This window comes from Symphalangus syndactylus, chromosome 9 (genome assembly GCF_028878055.3).
Source record: "Symphalangus syndactylus isolate Jambi chromosome 9, NHGRI_mSymSyn1-v2.1_pri, whole genome shotgun sequence".
Taxonomy (NCBI): Eukaryota; Metazoa; Chordata; class Mammalia; order Primates; family Hylobatidae; genus Symphalangus; species Symphalangus syndactylus.
This window is the reverse complement of record NC_072431.2, coordinates 108499664-108518653: the sequence shown is the minus strand read 5'-3', so window position 1 is coordinate 108518653 and position 18990 is coordinate 108499664. Positions and strand designations below refer to the sequence as shown.

At 45.4% G+C, this 18990-nt stretch overlaps 1 long non-coding RNA gene and 1 pseudogene across 1 annotated transcript; one reads left to right on the top strand and one right to left on the bottom strand.

The window, feature by feature from the left end:
* Nucleotides 1-153: 153 nt before the first annotated feature.
* On the top strand, nucleotides 154-10172 carry LOC134731454 (uncharacterized). The gene is made up of 3 exons (XR_010113732.1): nucleotides 154-1338; nucleotides 5488-5652; nucleotides 9676-10172. It is a non-coding gene; the product is annotated as an uncharacterized lncRNA (long non-coding RNA).
* An 80-nt stretch (nucleotides 10173-10252) lies between these two features.
* Nucleotides 10253-11769, bottom strand: LOC134731452 (high mobility group protein B3-like; annotated as a pseudogene).
* Nucleotides 11770-18990: the final 7221 nt, after the last annotated feature.

Sequence of the window (18990 nt, the reverse complement as noted above, 5' to 3'; positions counted from 1 at the left end):
CAAGGCCTCTGGCAAGTTCAATGGGAACAACTCAGGTTTTCAGAAAGAAGTGTGATCCCTGGAGCCAGCGGGTTCAAAAGAACGAAGAGATTTATCAAGAATAAGACATACCAGACCAGCTGTGTTGCTTTCTATTGACAGGAAGCAAATCAGCTGCTCAGGAAAAGGTCAAGAGTGGCACCTGGTCTCAGAGAGGTGTCCGTCAAAGGCTGTCATAACAGCCCTATGGACAAGAAGGAGACCTGGGCCAGGTGAGAGTGCTGCAAAACCATTTGTCCCAAGGAGTTGTGGATGGGACTTAGGGAAAGGAGGGGCTCCAGAGGCACTGTGACAGTGTCAGAGTGACTACAGGCTCCTCAGGAGATGTTGAGGGAAAAGAAAGGGCTGGGACGTGCCCTAAGACTTCCTGTGCGCAGGCACTGGTCCCCTCTGCTGATTCAGGGCTCCCCTAAAACAGCCACCCTCATCACGAGTATGGTACCAGGCAGTGGCAAAACCTGTTACAACATCAGCAGGGCCGGGCGCGGTGGCTCCTGCCTGTAATCCCAGCACTTTGGGAGGGCATTGCAGGAGGATCACTTGAGGCCAGGAGTTCGAAACCCCTTCTCTACAAAAAATACAAAAATCAGCCAGCTTTGTGGTGCATGCCTGTAGTCCCAGCTACTTGGGAGGCTGAGGTGGGAGGATTGTTTGAGCCTGGGAGGTCGAGGCTGCAGTGAGCTATGATTGCACCACTGCACCAAAGCAAGACCCCATTTCAAAAAACAACAAACAAACAAAAAACACACCAGCAGGTTCTGATTGTGCAGCCTCAGAAAGCCCCCGGCTTTCCTGTTCAGCAAGCAGGCGCCCTGCAGAGTGAAGGTGCTTTCCCAGAGCCACCCTCAAGTGCTGCTGGAGGCCCAGATTCCTTCAAATGACCTGGGCAGCCCTGCCGGAATGCAGTGTGACAACAGAAACAAGTTGGCTGCTTGGGGAAACCATGCGGGTGTCCCCAGGCTCTGATTTGGTAACCGCAGATACTCTTTGATAAATCGTAGAACCATTAGGCACTGGTTTGGGCAGTATGTGTGTGGATGGGGAATCTGTTTATGAGAATATAAAATAAAACGTGCAAACACAGGAGAAGTAGAAGATACAGGTGGCAGGGTGGAGTGAGAACTGAAGTCAGGACTGGGGAGCTGGAGGAGGAAATCAGGCCTGAAGAAACTTTGTGGCCAAAGCCAGCAAATCTTGTATATGTAGGATCTCCATGAACTGTCCTAAAATTTCCAAGAGAAGCAGACATCTATCAAGTAGAAGACAAAAAGGGATGCTGACCAGGGAGGCCGGATGCTGGTAGGTAGAGCCCATGACTGGAGAAGCAAGAGCAGCACAAGGTCCCTGAGGGGTAGTTAAGAGCAACTGGTGGCCGGGCGCGGTGGCTCATGCCTGTAATCCCAGCACTTTACGAGGCCGAGGAGGGTGGGTCACTTGAGGTCAGGAGTTTGAAACCAGCCTGGCCAACATGGTGAAACCATGTCTCTACTAAAAATACAAAAAAATTAGTCAGTCATGGTGGCGCGCACCTGTAATCCCAGCTAAACTTGGAGGCCAAGGCAGGAGAATCGTTTGAACCCCAGAGGCAGAGGTTGCAGTGAGCCAAGATTGCACCACTGCACTCCAGTCTGGGGCAACAGAGCAAGACTCCGTCTCAAAAACAAAACATAACAAAAAACACAAAGAAAAGAAAAGCGGCTGGAGGCTGGGTATGGTGGCTCACACCTATAATCCCAGCACTTTAGGAGGCCAGGGCAGGAGAATCGCTTGAGTCCAGGAGTTTGAAACCAGCTTAGGTGAAATCCCTTCTCTACAAAAAAAAACAGAAATTAGCCGGGTGTGGTGGTGCCCCAGGTCTCAGCTACTTGGTGGGCTGAGGCGGGAGGATCCCTTGAACCCAGGAGGCCAAGGCTGCAGTAAGCCGAGATTGTGCCCCTGCACTCCAGCCTGGGTGACAAAGTGAGACCCTGTCTCAAAAAAAAAAAAAAAAAGCAGCTGGCATCTTGCTACCTTCCCATCTCTCTTCTGTTATGGGGTGGGGGTTCAAAATCAAGATAAATAATTAAATAATTTAAATATTTTTTCCTCCAGATTTTCTTTTTCTTGACAATAAACTTATTTTTCATAAAATATATCAAGTATAGAGGCAAAAATAGAGAAAAATATAACAACCAATCTTTTAAATATTAGCATTATGCTGGCTGAGCATGGCGTCTCACTCCTTTAATCTCAGCACTTTAGGAGGCCAAGGCAGGAAGATCACTTGAGGCCAGGAGTTCAAGACCAGCCTGAGCAACATAGTGAGACCCCCATCTCTACAAAAAATAAAAAATTAGCCAGGTATGGTGGCACATACCTGTGGTCCCAGCTATTCAGGAGGCTGAGGTGGGAGGATTGCTTTAGTCCAGGAGGTTGAGGTTTCAGTGAGCTGTGATCACACTACCGCACTCCAGCCTGAACAACAGAGCCAGATCCGTCTCAAAAAATAAAAAAGTTAGCATTATTCCATTTTGCATCAGATCTTATTTATTTATTATTATTTTTTAAGACAGAGTCTCACTCTCTTGCCCAGGCTGGAGTGCAGTGGCGCAATCTCAGCTCACTGTAACCTCTACCTCCCAGGTTCAAGTGATGCTCCTCTCTCAGCCTCCCAAGTAGCTGGGATTACAGGTGGGTGTCACCACGCCTGGCTAATTTTTGTATTTTTAATAGAGACAGGGCTTTACCATGTTGGCCAGTGTGGTCTCGAACTCCTGACCTCAAGTGATCTGCCTGCCTTGGCCTCCCAAAGTGCTGGGATTACAGGTGGGAGCCACCACTCCCGGCTAGATCTTGTGTTTTAGATAGTATTGCAGATACAGTGGAGGGACGTACTCTCTTTCTGTTTCTAAGAGGCTACCTCAGTTCTATCAGCTTCTAGTCACTCTTGCTGCCTTCTGGCCATGGAGTACAAATCCTTTTGAGAATCACAGTACATAGATTTTTTTTCTTTTATTCTTAAAGAGTTCATTTTGCCTGGTATGTACATAGGTCTTGATGTAGGAAGGCAGGCACTGAAGTGAATGCTAAATTCCCTCTCTTGCTCAGGAAGGGAGGCAGAGGGTGGAAGGTGGGTGTGTGAGGGAAGATCTGTTGCTAACTGAGGTCTAAAGTAACAAAGACACCTTCAAGCTGTGCCTATGTAATTAAGAGCACCCGCCCAAGCCCTGGCACCAGTTTCTCTTGTTTATGACTTTAATCTTGCTGGTTGTCCTTTCATTCACATGTTTACTGAATTGTCCACCCTTTTTATGGTATGACCTTTTAACCACCAGGGTTCATGAACCATTATTGTAATTTTCCACTTATGTGACTTGATCTGCAGTTGGGTGTTACCATACTTACTCAAATATTTCCTGCTTATTCCTGCAAAATTAGGACAAAGATCTCAAAGATTTTCTGAGGAATAAGTGAGATTAACGTCTGTGTATTTAGCACAGTAATTGGCAATATACAGTTCCTAGTAAATGCTTTTCCCCCTTTTCTAATTCTCATAAATGTCTGTTTAAAACTCCATTAGAATTATCAGAGTTGCCAACAAGCACTGCAGATAGAGTTTCTGGAAACTACTTTTGGTCCATTTGTGAAAATTGTGGCATTTACTTTCTTCTGATTAGCCTAGACACTGGAAAACCTGCAGGAATTAACAATGTAAAGTATAATATTTTAAGATGTAAAAACAAGGGCCAGTCGCAGTGGCTCACACCTTTTTTTTTTTTTTTTGATATGGAATCTGGCTCTGTCACCCAGGCTGGAGGGCAGTGGAATGATCTCGGCTCACTGCAAGCTCCACCTCCTGGGTTCATGCCATTCTCCTGCCTCAGCCTCCTGAGTAGGTGGAACTACAGGAGCCTGCCATCACGCCCAGCTAATTTTTCTATTTTTAGTAGAGACAGGGTTTCACCGTGTTAGCCAGGATGGTCTCGATCTCCTGACCTTGTGATCTGCCCGACTCAGCCTCCCAAGGTGCTGGGATTACCGGCATGAGCCACCGCAGCTCACACCTTTAATCCCAGCACTTTGGGAGGCTGAGGGGGGCTGATCTCTTAAGGCCAGGAGTTTGAGACCAGCCTGGGCAACATAGTGAAATCTCATCTCTACAAAACATGCAAGAAACTAGCCAGGTGTGGTGGCATGAGCCTATGGTCCCAGCTACCAGGGAGGCTGAGGTGGGAGGATTGCTTAAGCCTGGGAAGTTGAGGCTGCAGTGAGCCAAGATTGTGCCACTGCATTCCAGCCTGGGTGACAGAGTAAGACCTTGTCTCAAAAAAAAAAAAAAATTCAAAAACATAGTTTTGTGCAAATATAGAATGATCACAAGTCAAATATTTTATTCAATTCAATTAATGAGGGCACTGGTAAGATGTTAAGATTATTTCAAAGGGAATTTGAGGAACAGAGAGGCAAAGAGAAAAGATAAAATGGTTTTCAAATAGATGCAAAACTGGTTAATATCCTACAGTGCAGGCCGGGCGCGGTGGCTCACGCTTGTAATCCCAGCACTTTGGGAGGCCGAGGCAGGCGGATCACGAGGTCAGGAGATCGAGACCATGGTGAAACCCCGTCTCTACTAAAAATACAAAAAAAAAATTAGCTGGGCGTGGTGGCGGGCGCCTGTAGTCCCAGCTACTCGGAGAGGCTGAGGCAGGAGAATAGCGTGAACCCGGGAGGCGGAGCTTGCAGTGAGCCGAGATTGCACCACTGCACTCCAGCCTGGGCGACAGAGCGAGACTCTGTCTCAAAAAAAAAAAAAAAAAAAAAAAATCCTACAGTGCAATAAAATGTAATCTTTGGTGTTCTCTCTTCTGCAGAGGAGAAATCAATTGTATCTTTATCAGACAAAATTTATTTGCATTGCTATGGATAAGAATTTGCCTTACCAGGCCGGGCGCGGTGGCTCACACCTGTAATCCCAGCACTTTGGGAGGCCGGGGCCAGTGGATCACAAGGTCAGGAGATCGAGACTGTCCGGGCTAACATGGTGAAACCCCATCTCTACTAAAAATACAAAAAAAAAATTAGCTGGGCGTGGTGGCGGGCGCGTGTAGTCCCAGCTACTCCGGAGGCTGAGGCAGGAGAATGGCATGAACCTGGGAGGCGGAGCTTGCAGTGAGCGGAGATTGTGCCACTGCACTCCAGCCTAGGTGACAGAGCAAGACTCTGTCTCAAAAAAAAAAAGAATTTGCCTTACCATCAGATTTTTTTTTACAATTTTACTTCATTTCCTACAAAATTATAAAATAACTTAGTCAATAAGAAATCAGTTAAATTGCACAACCCTATAAAATCCAAAAATTCCAGAAATTCCAATAGGCAGTAATAACAATTCCATTGAAAGGAAACCTAGTAATCTCCTTTGCCCATTTCCATATCTTGGATAATTTTCTCTGGCAATTCTTATGCATTTAGGATGTGGTCTAGGAGGAAGCCTTGGAATTTTCTCACTCTGGATTGTGGAACCACAAAGTCAGTCTGGAGCTGCCTACATCTGGACACCTAGGCTCCTGTCACAGCCAGTTTATTATTTCCAGTCACTCATTACTGGGATTCTCCTCTCCCTGGGGCGTTATGAAGGTAAGGAGACGGTTCTTGGGCAGTCAGTTTCAGCATTAACCATTTTATTCCCACATTTGGCAATAGGGCTTGCCGTCCATTATTTATAGCCTCTGTCTTAGTCTGTTCTGTGTTGCTATAACACTGTACCACAGACTGGGAAATTTATGAAGAAAATCAATTTATTTCTCACAGTTCTGGAGTCTGGAAGTTCAATATCAAAGTGCCAGCATCTGACAAGGGCCTTCTTGCTGAGTCATCCCATGGCAGAGGCCAAAAGAGCAAGAGAGGGCAAGGGCAACTGAGCAAAAGGAGGCCAAACTCACTTTTACAACAGCCCACTCTCGAGATAACTAACCCACTCCCTCAAAAATGACATTAATCCATTCACGAGAGCAGAACGCTATGACCTAATCACCTTATTAGGCCCCACCTCCTAATACTGTTGCATTGGGGATTAAGTTTCCAACACATGAGTTTTGGAGGACACATTCAAACCATAGAAGCTTCCTTCCAAAACCTGTCTCAACTGCCCAAAGCCTTTTCCAGACTCTTCTTCTACTTGCAAACCGTCCATTCAAACCAAAGAAACAATTAATAGAACCTTAAATTTGCAAAACCATGTGGTTTGTTAAACAATTAATCATGCACAACCTTACAACTTTTTTTTTTTTTTTTTTTTTTTTTTGAGACAGAGTCTTGCTCTGTCGCCCAGGCTGGACTGCAGTGGCGCGATCTCGGCTCACTGCAACCTCCGCCTCTGGGGTTCAAGCAATTCTCCTGCCTCAGCCTCCTGAGTAGCTGGGATTATAGGCACCCGCCACCACGCCCAGCTAATTTTTGTATTTTTAGTAGAGATGGGGTTTCACCATGTTGGTCAGGCTGGTCTCAACCCCCTGACCTCGTGATCCGCCTGCCTCGGCCTCCCAAAGTGCTGGGATTACAGGCGTGAGCCACCGCGCCTGGCCATGCACAACCTTGAAACATCTTTTGTATCACATTTTTAAACTTGTCTATCATTTTTTTGAGTGTTCTTATGTCTTGTGTTTTCAATGAAGTTGCACTTCTAGAATAGATACCAGAAATTTTTCTCCTCTACCACCACCCCATATTAGATGTTAGTTTTTTGTTTTTTTTTTTAGACAGATTCTCACTCTGTCACCAGGCTGGAGTGCTGTGGCACGATCTCGGCTCACTGCAACCTCTGCCTCCCGGGTTCAAGCGATTCTCCTGCCTCAGCTTCCCGAGTAGCTGGGACTACAGGCACCTGCCAACACGCCTGGCTAATTTTTGTATTTTTAGTAGAGACAGGGTATCACCATATTAGGCAGGCTGGTCTCGAACTTCTGGCCTTGTGATCTGCCCACTTTGGCCTCCCAAAGTGCTGGGATTACAGGTGTGAGTGCCACACCTGGCCCTGATTTTTTTTTTAATATACAGATGGGGGTCTCATTATGTTGGCAAGGGTGGTCTTGAACTCCTGGCTTCAAGCAGTCCTCCTGCCTTGGTCTCTCAAAGTGCTGGGATTACAGGCTTGAGCCACCATGCCTGGCATAGGTATTAGCTATTTTGTATTAAAGGGCTAGAAAAAAGGGCTCAGAAAAAATCTTTGACTTCTCAATACCTTCACAATAGTGTGCAGACACTTAGTAGAGAGTCCAAATTCCCCCTCAATATTTTCCACCTTCTTGTGCCAGGCCAAATGCTTACCCCCAAACATTTCTTTTTGCATCTCTGTATCTACGCTCCCAACTTGGAATGCTCTTTTACTTTACTTTCAGGGCTTAATTCAAATGCTGCCTTTTCCATGAAGTCTTCCTTGATCCCTCTAATTAGAAGTTACCAAGTGACTTGCCTTGTCCTGTAAAGATCTCCAGTGAGATGACGCAGGACACAGGTGTGGAGCCAGACTGCCCGAATTCCCTTATTAGTTTTGTGATCTTTGGCGAGTTATTGTAGGAGACCAGCATATGCCAGCACAAAATATGCCTCCTTAGCATAAGGACTATTTTGACCTGACGATTTTGAGAAGCTACAGATACAGGAGAAGCTCTGAAAACAGTAGAAATTACCCTTTTGTAAAGGAAATTTAATCTATAAAGGAAGTCTCCATTTTTTGTTTGTTTGTTTGTTTGGTTTTTTTTGAGACAGAATCTCACTCTGTCACCAGGCTGGAGTGCAGTGGCATGATCTCAGCTCACTGCAATCTCTGCCTCCCAGGTTCAAGCAATTCTCCTGCCTTGGCCTCCCGAGTAGCTGGGACTATAGGTGCATGACACCACACCTAGCTAATTTTTGTGTTTTTAGCAGAAATGGGGTTTCACCATGTTGACCAGGCTGGTCTCAAACTAGTGACCTCAGGTGATCCACCCGCCTTGGCCTCCCAAATTGCTGGGATTACAGGCATGAGCCACCACGCCTGGCGGGAAGTCTCCATTTGTAAGGGTTGTCTTCCTTTCTGTACCAGGAAAAGCAGGATGATTCTAAATCACTAGGAACTCATCAGTAGAGATGGCTCTGATTTAAATCGGCGCAGCAAACCTCACTCTTGTTTCCTCTGCTGTTCCTGGCGGCTCCCTCCTTATCAGCCTTCTCCACACCCTTCTTTCCCTGTCCAGCAAACGATGGTATGGAACCCTGAATTCAAAGCCACCTCTTTGAGGTTTACTCCTTTCTCTGTTTATCTCCTATGGATACCTAGGAGGTATACATGTTGTTAAATTCTGGAGTTTTGTTTTGTTTTGAGACAGGATCTTGCTCTGTTGCCCAGGATAGAGTATAGTGGCACAATCTCAGCTCACTGCAGCCTCAACCTCCGGGGCTCAGGTGATCCTATTACCTCAGCCTCCCAAGTAGCTAAGAATACAGGCACCTGCCACTGCCCAGTTAATTTTATTTTGTATTTTTTGTAGAGACAGTGTCTCAGCCATGTTGCCAAGGTTGGTCTCAAACTTCTGAGCTCAAGCAATCCTCCCGCCTAGGCCTCCCAAAGTACTGGGATTACAGGCATGAGCCACTGTGCCCAGCCTGTTTTTCTCTTGTTATCTGTCCTGTGTTACAGAGGCCCATCCTGTCTAAGAACTATGAAGGGCAGAAAAAGAAGTTATTTTTCCTCCCCTTCAATATTAAACCACTCTGTGTCTGAGTTTTCTAAAAAGAGTGCTACCCACTCACATCATAGGGTTTTTGTGAAGATTAAATTAATACATGTAAAGCATTTAGAAGATGCTTAGAACATAGTGAGTGCCCAATAAAAGTTAGTTATTATTGTGGCCGGGTGCGGTGGCCCACGCCTGTAATCCCAGCATTTTGGGAGGCCGAGGCGGATGGATTACCTGAGGTCGGGAGTTCAAGACCAGCCTGACCAACATGGAGAAACCCTGTCTCTACTAAAAATACAAAAAATTAACCAGGAGTGGTGGTGCACGCCTGTAATCCCAGCTACTCGGAAGGCTGAGGCAGGAGAATCGCTTGAACCTGGGAGGCGGAGGTTGCGGTGAGCTGAGATTGCGCCACTGCACTCCAGCCTGGGCAACAAGAGCAAAACTCCATCTCAAAAAAAAAAGAGTTATTATTATTCCTTTCAGATGCTCTCATAATTCTTTGCTAGTGCTTCTTTCAGAGTTTTTGTTTGTTTGTTTGTTTGCTTGTTTTTGAAGCAGAGTCTCATTCTATCGCCCAGGCTGCAGCACAGTGGCATGATTTTGGCTCACTGCAGCCTCGATTTTCTGGGCTCAAGCCATCCTCCCACCTCAGCCTCCCAAGTAGCTGGGATTACAGGCGCCCACCACCATGCCTGGCTATTTTTTTTAAAATGTAATACTGTTTATTTAACTTCAAAAACATTTCAGCATTCTAAACATACCAAAAAAAAGCAAAAATGTTGCAAATCGTGTTTAAGTACAGGAGGTTCTTGAACTTTCATTGATGCAGTGGCTCTTTGCTGACAATGAAGAGTTCTACAGTTTGTTTAAAAACTACCCCACTTAACTCAAACAAACAAACAAAAACTTCTCATGCCAGCTGACCCCGCTTTGTCCACAGCTAAGATGGCAGCAGAATGCTATGTCACTGTATACAGAAACAAGACAACCTGAAGCTGAATGGATGCCCACTGCATAGTCAACAGGTCCAGCCTCACAGTACATGCCCTGAGCTACAGCCCCTCCAAAAGGCATCTTCCCCACAGCCTCAGTGCCGAGCAAGGAGCATCAAGAGTTTGTCTTGGCTGTTTTGTTCTTTTTACAAACTATAGAGATATACAGTTGATAACTCAGGATTTCTAGCCAATAACCATATAGTTAACACCACCTTACAAATAAAAAGAAAATGCCAGAAACATCTTTAAATGCCTTGTCACACCAACAGCAAAGTGCACAGAGAGAGGAGAACATGAGAGTGCCTTTTCATTTTAAAAATGTTTGGAAATATGTACAACTTTGATGCAGTTTCAGGGTGCTCCAGACACCCATGGCCACTTCACGTAAACCACTGGCAATTTCTAGAGCACTTTGAGAGACTACAGAATCATGATCAAATTTTGTAATTAAACCTAATGAGGGCAACAGACACTTCTCAAATAAGAGATGTGTCAATTACGGTGCTCCCCTACTCTAAGTATTCACAAGGAGACAGATAAACAGTTTCTTTGTTCATCCTGCTGGTCCTCCTCCTCCTCTTCTTCCTCCTCGTCGTCTTCATCTTCCTCTTCCACATTTTTCCGGGCAACTTTAGCAGAACCCTTTGCACCATCAAACTTTCCTTTCAACTTATAGTCAACGACATCCTTCTCATCTCCTTCAGCTTTGTCGCCTTAGTGATGTAAGGCTGCTTTTCACTGTCATTTAAGTTATTCCACATCTCACCCAGCTTTTTTGCCACATCTCCAATAGAGATGCTGGGGTTTGTGGATTTGATCTTGGGGCAGAATTCTGAACAGAACAGGAAGAATCCAGACGGTGCCCTTTTGGGGGCATTAGGATCCTTCTTCTTCTTGCCTCCCTTAGCTGGTCCATAATCCTTCATTTCTTGATCATAGCACACTTCATCCTCCTTTGCCATTTCATCAAATTTAAATTTCTCTTTCCTGGACATTGTCTTCCACCTCCAAGAGCACTTCTTGGAAAATTCTGCAAAATTGACAGGGACTTCTCGGTTTTTCTTCTTATGTTCTTCTCTGCATTGGAACAGGAATTAAAAGAAATTAAAGAGGCTGGGCGCAGTGGCTCACGCCTGTAATCTCAGCACTTCGGGAGGCTGAGGCGGGCGGATCACCTGAGGTCTGGAGTTCGAGACCAGCTTGACCAACATGGAGAAACCCTGTCTCTACTAAAAATACAAAAAATTAGCCGGGCATGGTGGCTCATGCCTTTAATCCCAGCTACTCCAGAGGCTGAGGCAGGAGAATGGCTTGAACCTGGGAGGCGGAGGTTGCTGTGAGCTGAGATCACACCATTGCACTCCAGCCTGGGCAACAAGAGCAAAACTCCATCTCAGAAAAAAAAAAGAAATTAAAGAATGTGTAAGCAAAAACTCAGTTGTATGTAAGAAAACCCAATTCTCCCTGAGAAAGAAAAAAAGCTGAAGTCCTTTAAAAATTGACTGACATTTTCCTGTGGCTAGTGAGCCTTATCTCTCCCTTTCCCAGGCATTGTGAAGACTCTGTTTCTCTAGCTGTGCAGCTGCAAGGTCACTAGGCAGATAATCTCAAGTCGTAAAACATGTTGTTCCTTGGAAAGTAAGAAATGATGTAACGCATGTCTTAATTAAATAACTGTCTTTGTTTCTTGCTTCTGTAATATGCTTCCCCCTGCACAGATCTCCCTCCACCCCACAAAATGCTTAAAAGGTAGCTTGACTCTTTGTTCATGGCTCAGTCCTTTGGATGTTAATCCGACTGGGTCGGTGCACCTAAATAATTAAATAATTCCTCCTCAACCCCTCAGTCTTTCTGATTCCTTAATTATCCCACTGCAGCATGTCTGCACAGAGAAGGCATAAGCAGACATCTTGCCCTTTGGTTTCTTGGGGTCACCTTTAGCCATCCTGACTGTATTGTTCACTAGTCTGGGTGGCACAGGGCACGACGCGTGGCTCGGCGCTCCCTAGCCTCATGCGAGCTGCCTTCATGAGAGCCACCTCCATGCCTGGCTAATTTTTTTTTTTTTTTTTGAGACGGAGTCTTGCTGTGTCACCCAGGCTGGAGTGCAGCAGCACGATCTTGGCTCACTGCAACCTCCGCCTCCCAGGTTCAAGCGATTCTCCTGCCTCAGCTGGCTGAGTAGCTGGGATTACAGATGCCTGCCACCATGCCCGGCTAATTTTTGTATTTTTAGTAGAGACAGGGTTTCACCATGTTGATCAGGCTGATCTTGGACTCTTGACCTCATGATCCACCCGCCTTGGCCTCCCAAAGTGCTGGGATTACAGGCGTGAGCCACTGTGCCCAGTCTGGCTAATTTTTATATTTTCAGTAGAGACAAGGTTTCATCATGTTGGCCAGGCTGATCTCAAACTCCTGACCTCAAATGATCTGCCCACCTTGGCCTCCCAAAGAGCTGGGATTACAGGCATAAGCCACTGTGCCTGGCCACTTTTTACTTTTTCTTTTGTTGTAGAGACAAGATTTCATTAGGTTTTCCAGGCTGGTCTCGAACTCCTGGACTTAAGCAATCCTCCTGCCTCAGCCTCCCAAAGTGCTGAGATTACAGACAGGAGCTACTGTGCCCAACCCTATTATACTTATAATAATTAGTTCATCAGTTTACATATATTTATACTCTTACACTAAGTTTATCAGTCTCATATATATTTTATTCACTTTTTACGTTTCTGTCTCCTTCACTGAAGTAAGCTCCTTAAGGGATGTTTAGGGAACATTTGCGAATGAGTGAACAAATTTAAGAATGAGTGAATGGGTAATTGGAGCCTTGGTTCTCAGTAAACAAATCTTAATAAAAAATCAGACTAGTTGGGTGTGGTGGCTCATGCCTGTAATCCCAGCACTTTGGGAGGCTGAGGCGGGCAGATCGCAAGTTCAGGAGTTCAAGACCAGCCTGGCCAACATAGTGAAACCCCGTTTCTACTAAAAATACAAAAAAATTTAGCCAGGCATGGTGGCATGTGCCTGTAGTCCCAGCTACTCAGGAGGCTGCGGCACGAGAATCACTTGAATCCAGGAGGCAGAGGTTGTGGTGAGCCAAGATCACTCCACTGCACTCCAGCCTGGGCAACAGCACAAGGCTCCATCTCAAAAAAAAAAAAAAAAGATTCAGGCTGGGCTTGGTGGCTCATGCCTGTAATCCCAGCACTTTGGGAGGCCAAAGCAGGCGTATCACCTGAGGTTGGGAGTTTGAGACCAGCCTGACCAACATGGAAAAACCCCATCTCTACTAAAAATACAAAATTAGCTGGGTATGGTGGCACACGCCTGTGATCCCAGCTACCAGGGAGGCTGAGGCAGGAGAATTGCTTGAACCTGGGAGGCAGAGGTTGCGGTGAGCTGAGATCACACCCTTGCACTCCAGCCTGGGCAACAAGAGCAAAACTCTACTCAGACTTTCTGCTCATGATATGTGGAATTTTTTTGTGTGTGCGCCAAAATATCATGTTGAAGGATTTTTTGACAAACCACCAAGCCCATGAAATGAGCCTTTATTTTGCAATGTCAGGTATCTGTTTGAAGTGTAATGTTTGGACAGGCCTGAAATCTACAGCACCAGGATTTTTCCTACATAAACCATCTTTGGTATATTTGTTTTCTGGGTGTTAAATCAGAATGGTAACTTGATAGTCAGTTTATTGTGCCTCCTAAAATTCACACAGATGGTTTTTGTCCCCCTTGCCATCAACGAAAGCCCTAAGCTGAACACTAGGTACATTATCACTAGCAAGTTATGTGACCTTGAGCAAGTCACCTCTACAATCTCAGGTTCCATTTCCTCATTTCAAACAGAAGGTGAGTTCATTTCCTGTTCTGTGTGGCTGCTTAGTGCCATTCCCACTTCCTCCTGCGTTCTCCCTGGTATCACAGGAGCTGGCATCTGGGACATGACGGTTCCTGTACCTGCTCATCTGCAGGGCTCCAGTGCAGGTTCTGCCAATAAATAGTGTATCTACAAAATTAAGAGAGTGAGAGGAGTAGAGAGGATTATTGCTTCTGGCAGCGGAAGGCAGGTGAGCAGACTTCAGCAGGCTTTGGAAAGAAGGTTTTAGCCACATGTTCCAGATGTCTTCTTGCAAGGTGTTCACCTCAGTGCTGCAGGGAGCTGAGTTCATTGGTAGTTCCTACACAGCTTGATTTTCTTAACACTAGCAGCAGTCTTCTGCACTTCCAACAGTTTTGTTTGTTTGTTTTATATAAAAGTTAGGCCTGGTGCGGTGGCTCACGCCTGTAATCCCAGCACTTTGGGAGGCCAAAGTGGGAGGATCACCTGAGGTCAGGAGTTCGAGACCAGCCTAGCCAACGTGGTGAAACCCTGTCTCTACAAAAGTACAAAAAAATTAGCTGGGCGTGATGGCAGGTGCCTGTAATCCCAGCAAATCTGGAGGCTGAGGCAGAAGAATCACTCCAGCCTGGGCAAGACAGCGAGACTCCATCTCAACAACAACAAAAAAAAGGCCAGGTGCAGTGGCTCATGCCTGTAATCCCAGCACTTTGCGAGGCCGAGGCAGGCAGATCACTTGAGGTCAGGAGTTTGAGACCAGCCTGGCCAACGTGGTGAAACCCTGTCTCTAGTAAAAATACAAAAATTAGCCAGGCGTGGTGGTGCATGCCTGTAATCCCAGCTACTTGGGAGGCTGAGTCAGGAGACTCACTTGAACCCACGAGGCGGAGGTTGCAGTGGCCGAGATCGCTCTACTGTACTCCAGCCTGGCAACAGCAAGACTCCGTCTAAAAATAAAAATAAAAAGGCCAGGTGCAGTGGCTCACGCCTGTAATCCCAGTACTTTGGGAGGCCTAGGCGGGCAGATCACAAGGTTAGGAGATCGAGACTGTCCTGGCTAACACGGTGAAACCTTGTCTCTACTAAAACTACAAAAAATTATTTTTTGTATTACAGGGCGTGGTGGCAGGCTCCTGTAGTCCCAGCTACTTGGGAGGCTGAGGCAGGAGAATGGCGTGAACCCGGAAGGCAGAGCTTGTAGTGAGCCGAGGTTGCGCCATTGCCCTCCACTCTGGGCGACAGAGCAAGACTCTGTCTCAAAAAAAAATAAAAATAAAAAAGTTAGTTTTAGTTTTTATTTTAAAAATAACTACAGATTCCTTATTTACACGGAAAGACTACCAACATTTTTTTAAGTAACAGCTTTATTGAAATATAATATCGAAAAGCCACTTAAAGTGTACAATTCAATGGGTTTTTTTTTTTTTTTTTTTTTTGAGACGGAGTCTCGCTCTGTCGCCCAGGCTGGAGTGCAGTGACGCGATCTCGGCTCACTGCAAGCTCCGCCTCCCGGGTTCACGCCATTCTCCTGCCTCAGCCTCTCTGAGTAGCTGGGACTACAGGCGCCCGCCACCGCGCCCAGCTAATTTTTTGTATTTTTTAGTAGAGACGGGGTTTCACCGTGGTCTCGATCTCCTGACCTCGTGATCCGCCCGCCTCGGCCTCCCAAAGTGCTGGGATTACAAGCGTGAGCCACCGCGCCCAGCCTCAATGGGTTTTTAAAAATATATTCAAGGTGTTGTGCTGTCATCACAATGAATTTTAGAACATTTTTATCAGCCTTAAAAGAAACTGCAAACCCATAAGCAGCAGTCTCTCCCTGTTCCACCCCAACTCTGCCCATCCTCTGCTCTCCCCACCTAGCCCTAGGCAACCAGCAATTCACTTTCTGTCTCTATGGATTTGTCTGTTCCGAACATGTCATATAAATGGAAACATGATATGTGACCTTTTGTGTCTGAATTCTTTCACTTAGCATAGGTGTTTAAGATTCCTCCACGTTGTAGCTTGTTATAAGTACTTTGTTTCTTTGTATTACCAAATAAAGTCTCATTATATCACATTTTATTTATCCACTCATCATTGGAGGGATATTTGGAGTGTTTCCACATTTTGGCTATTAGAATAATGCTGCTGTGAATATTTGTTGTTTTGTGTTGTTTGTTTTTGTTCTGAGATGTAGTCTCACTCTGTTGCCCAGGCTGGAATGCAGTGGCATGATCTCAGCTCACTGCAACCTCTGTCTCCTGGGTTTAAGTGGTTTTCATGCCTCAGCCTCCCAAGTAGCTGGGACCACAGGCGCCAGCCGCCAAGCTCAGCTAAGTTTTGTGTTTTTAGTAGAGATGGGGTTTCACCATGTTGCCCAGGCTGGTCTCAAACTCGTGACCTCAGGTGATCCACCCGACTTGGCCTCCCAAAGTGCTGAGATTAAAGGTGTGAGCCACCACACCCAGCAAATGCTGCTATGAATATTCACATACAAGTTTTTGTGTAGATGTATGCTTTTATTTCTCTTGGATATTCACCTAGAAGTGGAATTGCTGTGTCATATGGTAACTCTGTTTAACCTTTTGAGGTGCCTCCGGGCTGTTTTCTAAAGTCCCTGCACCATTTTACAGTTCTACCAGCAGTGTATGAAGATTCTATTTCTCTGTGTTCTTGCCAATATTTGTTACTGTCTGTCTTTTAAATTATCCTAGTGGGTGTGAAGTGTTATCTCTTTGAGGTTTTGATTTGCATTTTCCTGATGGTTAATGATGTCAAGAATCTTTTCATGTGCTTATTGGTCATTTGTGTGTGTGTGTATGTGTGTGTGTGTGTGTGTGTGTGTGTGTGTATTTGTTGTTGTTGTTGTTGTTAAGACAGGGTCTGTTGCCCTGGCTAGAGTGCAGTGGCATGATCTTGGCTCACTGCAGACTTGACCTCCTGGGCTCAAGCAATCTTCCCACGTCAGCCTCCCAAGTAGCTGGGACTATAGATACAAGCCACCACGCCCAGCTAATTTTGTTCATTTTTTGTAGAGATGAGATCTCACTATGTTGCCCAGAGCTGGTCTCAAACTCCTGGGTTCAAGCACTCCTCCCACCTTGGCCTCCCAAAGTGCTGGGATTACAGGCGTGAGCCACCGCGCCTGGACGGCCATTTGTAGATCTTATTTGGAGAGTTGTCCATTCAAATCCTGTGCATTTAGCTGGGCTAACTTTTTTTTGTTGAGTTGTAGATTTTTTAAAAATCACATATATGACTTGCAAACATGTTTTTCCATTTTGCGGGTTGTCTTTTCACTTTCTTCATGGTTTCCTTTGAGAAGTAAAAGTTTTAACTTTTAGGTGGGCGTGGTGGCTCACGCCTGTAATCCTAGCACTTTGGGAGGCTGAGGCGGGCAGATTGCCTGAGCTCAGGAGTTCAAGACCACCCTGGGCAACATGGTGAAACCCTGTCTCTGCTAAAATACAAAAAATTAGCCGGGCATGGTGATGTGCGCCTGTAGTCCCAGCTACTCAGGAGGCTGAGGTATGAGAATCACTTGAACCTGAGAGGCGGAGGTTGCAGTGAGCCAAGATTGCCATACTGCACTCCTGCCTGTGTGACAGAGCGAGACTCTGTCTCAAAAAATATATATAAAAATATAAAAATTAAAAATAAAAATAAAAGTTTTAACTTTTAATAATGTATAATTTGTCTATTTTGTTGTTGCGTGTGCTTTTGATGTCATAACTAAGAAATCATTGCCTAATCCAAAGTCACAAAGATTTATGCCTGTTTTTTTTTCTAAAAGTTTTATAGTTTTAGCTCTTACATTTATGTATATGATCCATTTTAAGTTAATTTTTACATATATGTATGGTATGGTATTTTGCACCCAAACACATAAAGCAGAAATGAACGGAATGGAGGGGAGAAACAGAAACTGAATAATGATAGTTGGAGATTTTCATGCACATCTCCACAGATGTATGTTTCCCAAGTTTCTTTGTTATCGATTTCTCATTTCATTCCACTGTGGTCAGAAAACATGCTTTACATTGTTTTTATCCTTTTAAATGTATTAACATTTGTTCAGTGGCCTACCATATGGTCTATCTTAAAGAATCGTCTATGTGTATTTGAGAAGAATATATATTCTGCTATTTCTGCTATTGCTGGGTAGAGTATTCTAGAGATGTCTGTTAGGTCTAGTTGCTTTATAGTTTTTTGGGTTTGGTTTTTGTTTTTTTTTTGAGACTAAGTCTCACTCTTTTCCCCCAGGCTGGAGTGTGATGGCGATCTCAGCTCACTGCAACTTCCGCCTCCCGGGTTCAAGCGACTCTCCTGTCTTGGCCCCCCCCCGAGTAGCTGGGACTACAGGCACACGCCACCACAACTGGCTAATTTTTGTATTTTTAGTAGAGACAAGGTTTCACCATGTTGGCCAGGATGGTCTAGAACTCCTGACCTCAGGTGATCCACCCGCCTTGGCCTCCCAAAGTGCTGGGATTAGAGGCGTGAGCCACTGCACCTGGCCACTTTATAGTATTAAGTCTTCTATTTCCTTGTTCATCTTCTGCCTAGTTGTTCTATCCACTATTAAAATAAGCAGGCTTGCTTGCTTGCTTGCTTTCTTTCTTTCTTTCTTTCTTTCTTTCTTTCTCTCTCTCTCTTTCTTTTTCTTCTTTTTCTTCTTTCTTCTTCTTTCTTTCTTTTTTTTTTTTTTTGAGACGGAGTCTCGCTTTGTCTCCCAGGCTGGAGTGCAGTGGCGCGATCTTGGCTCACTGCAACCTCCACCTCCCAGGTTCAAGCGATTCTCCTGCCTCAGTCTCCTGAGTAGCTGGGACTACAGGCGCCCGCCACCACGCCTGGCTAATTTTTGTATATTTAGTAGAGACGGGGTTTCACCGTGTTAGCCAGGATGATCTCGATCTTCTGACCTCATGATCCACCAGCCTCGGCCTCCCAAAGTGCTGGGATTACAGGCGTGAGCCACCTCGCCCAGCCTCTTTTATTTATGTATTTATGTTTGTATGTATGTATTATTTTTGAGACAGAGTCTTGCTTTGTCATCCAGGCTGGAGCACAGTGGTGCAATCTTGGCCCACAGCAACCCCTGCCTCCCGGGTTTGAACAGTTCTCCTGTCTCAACCTCCTGAGTAGCTGGGATTACAGACGTGAGCCACCACACCTGGCTGATTATTGTATTTTTTAGTAGAGACAGGGTTTCACCATGTTGGCCAGGCTGCTCTCAAACTCCTGGCCTCAAGTGATCTGCCTGCCTCGGCCTCCCAAAGTGCTGGGATTACAGGTGTGAGCCACCACAACTGTGGTGATTTCTTAATGAGGTGATAAAAATATTCTAAAATTGACTGTGGTGATGGTTGCACTATCTATGAATACACTAAACATCATACACATAATTAAAAAAATTATAGAGATGAGA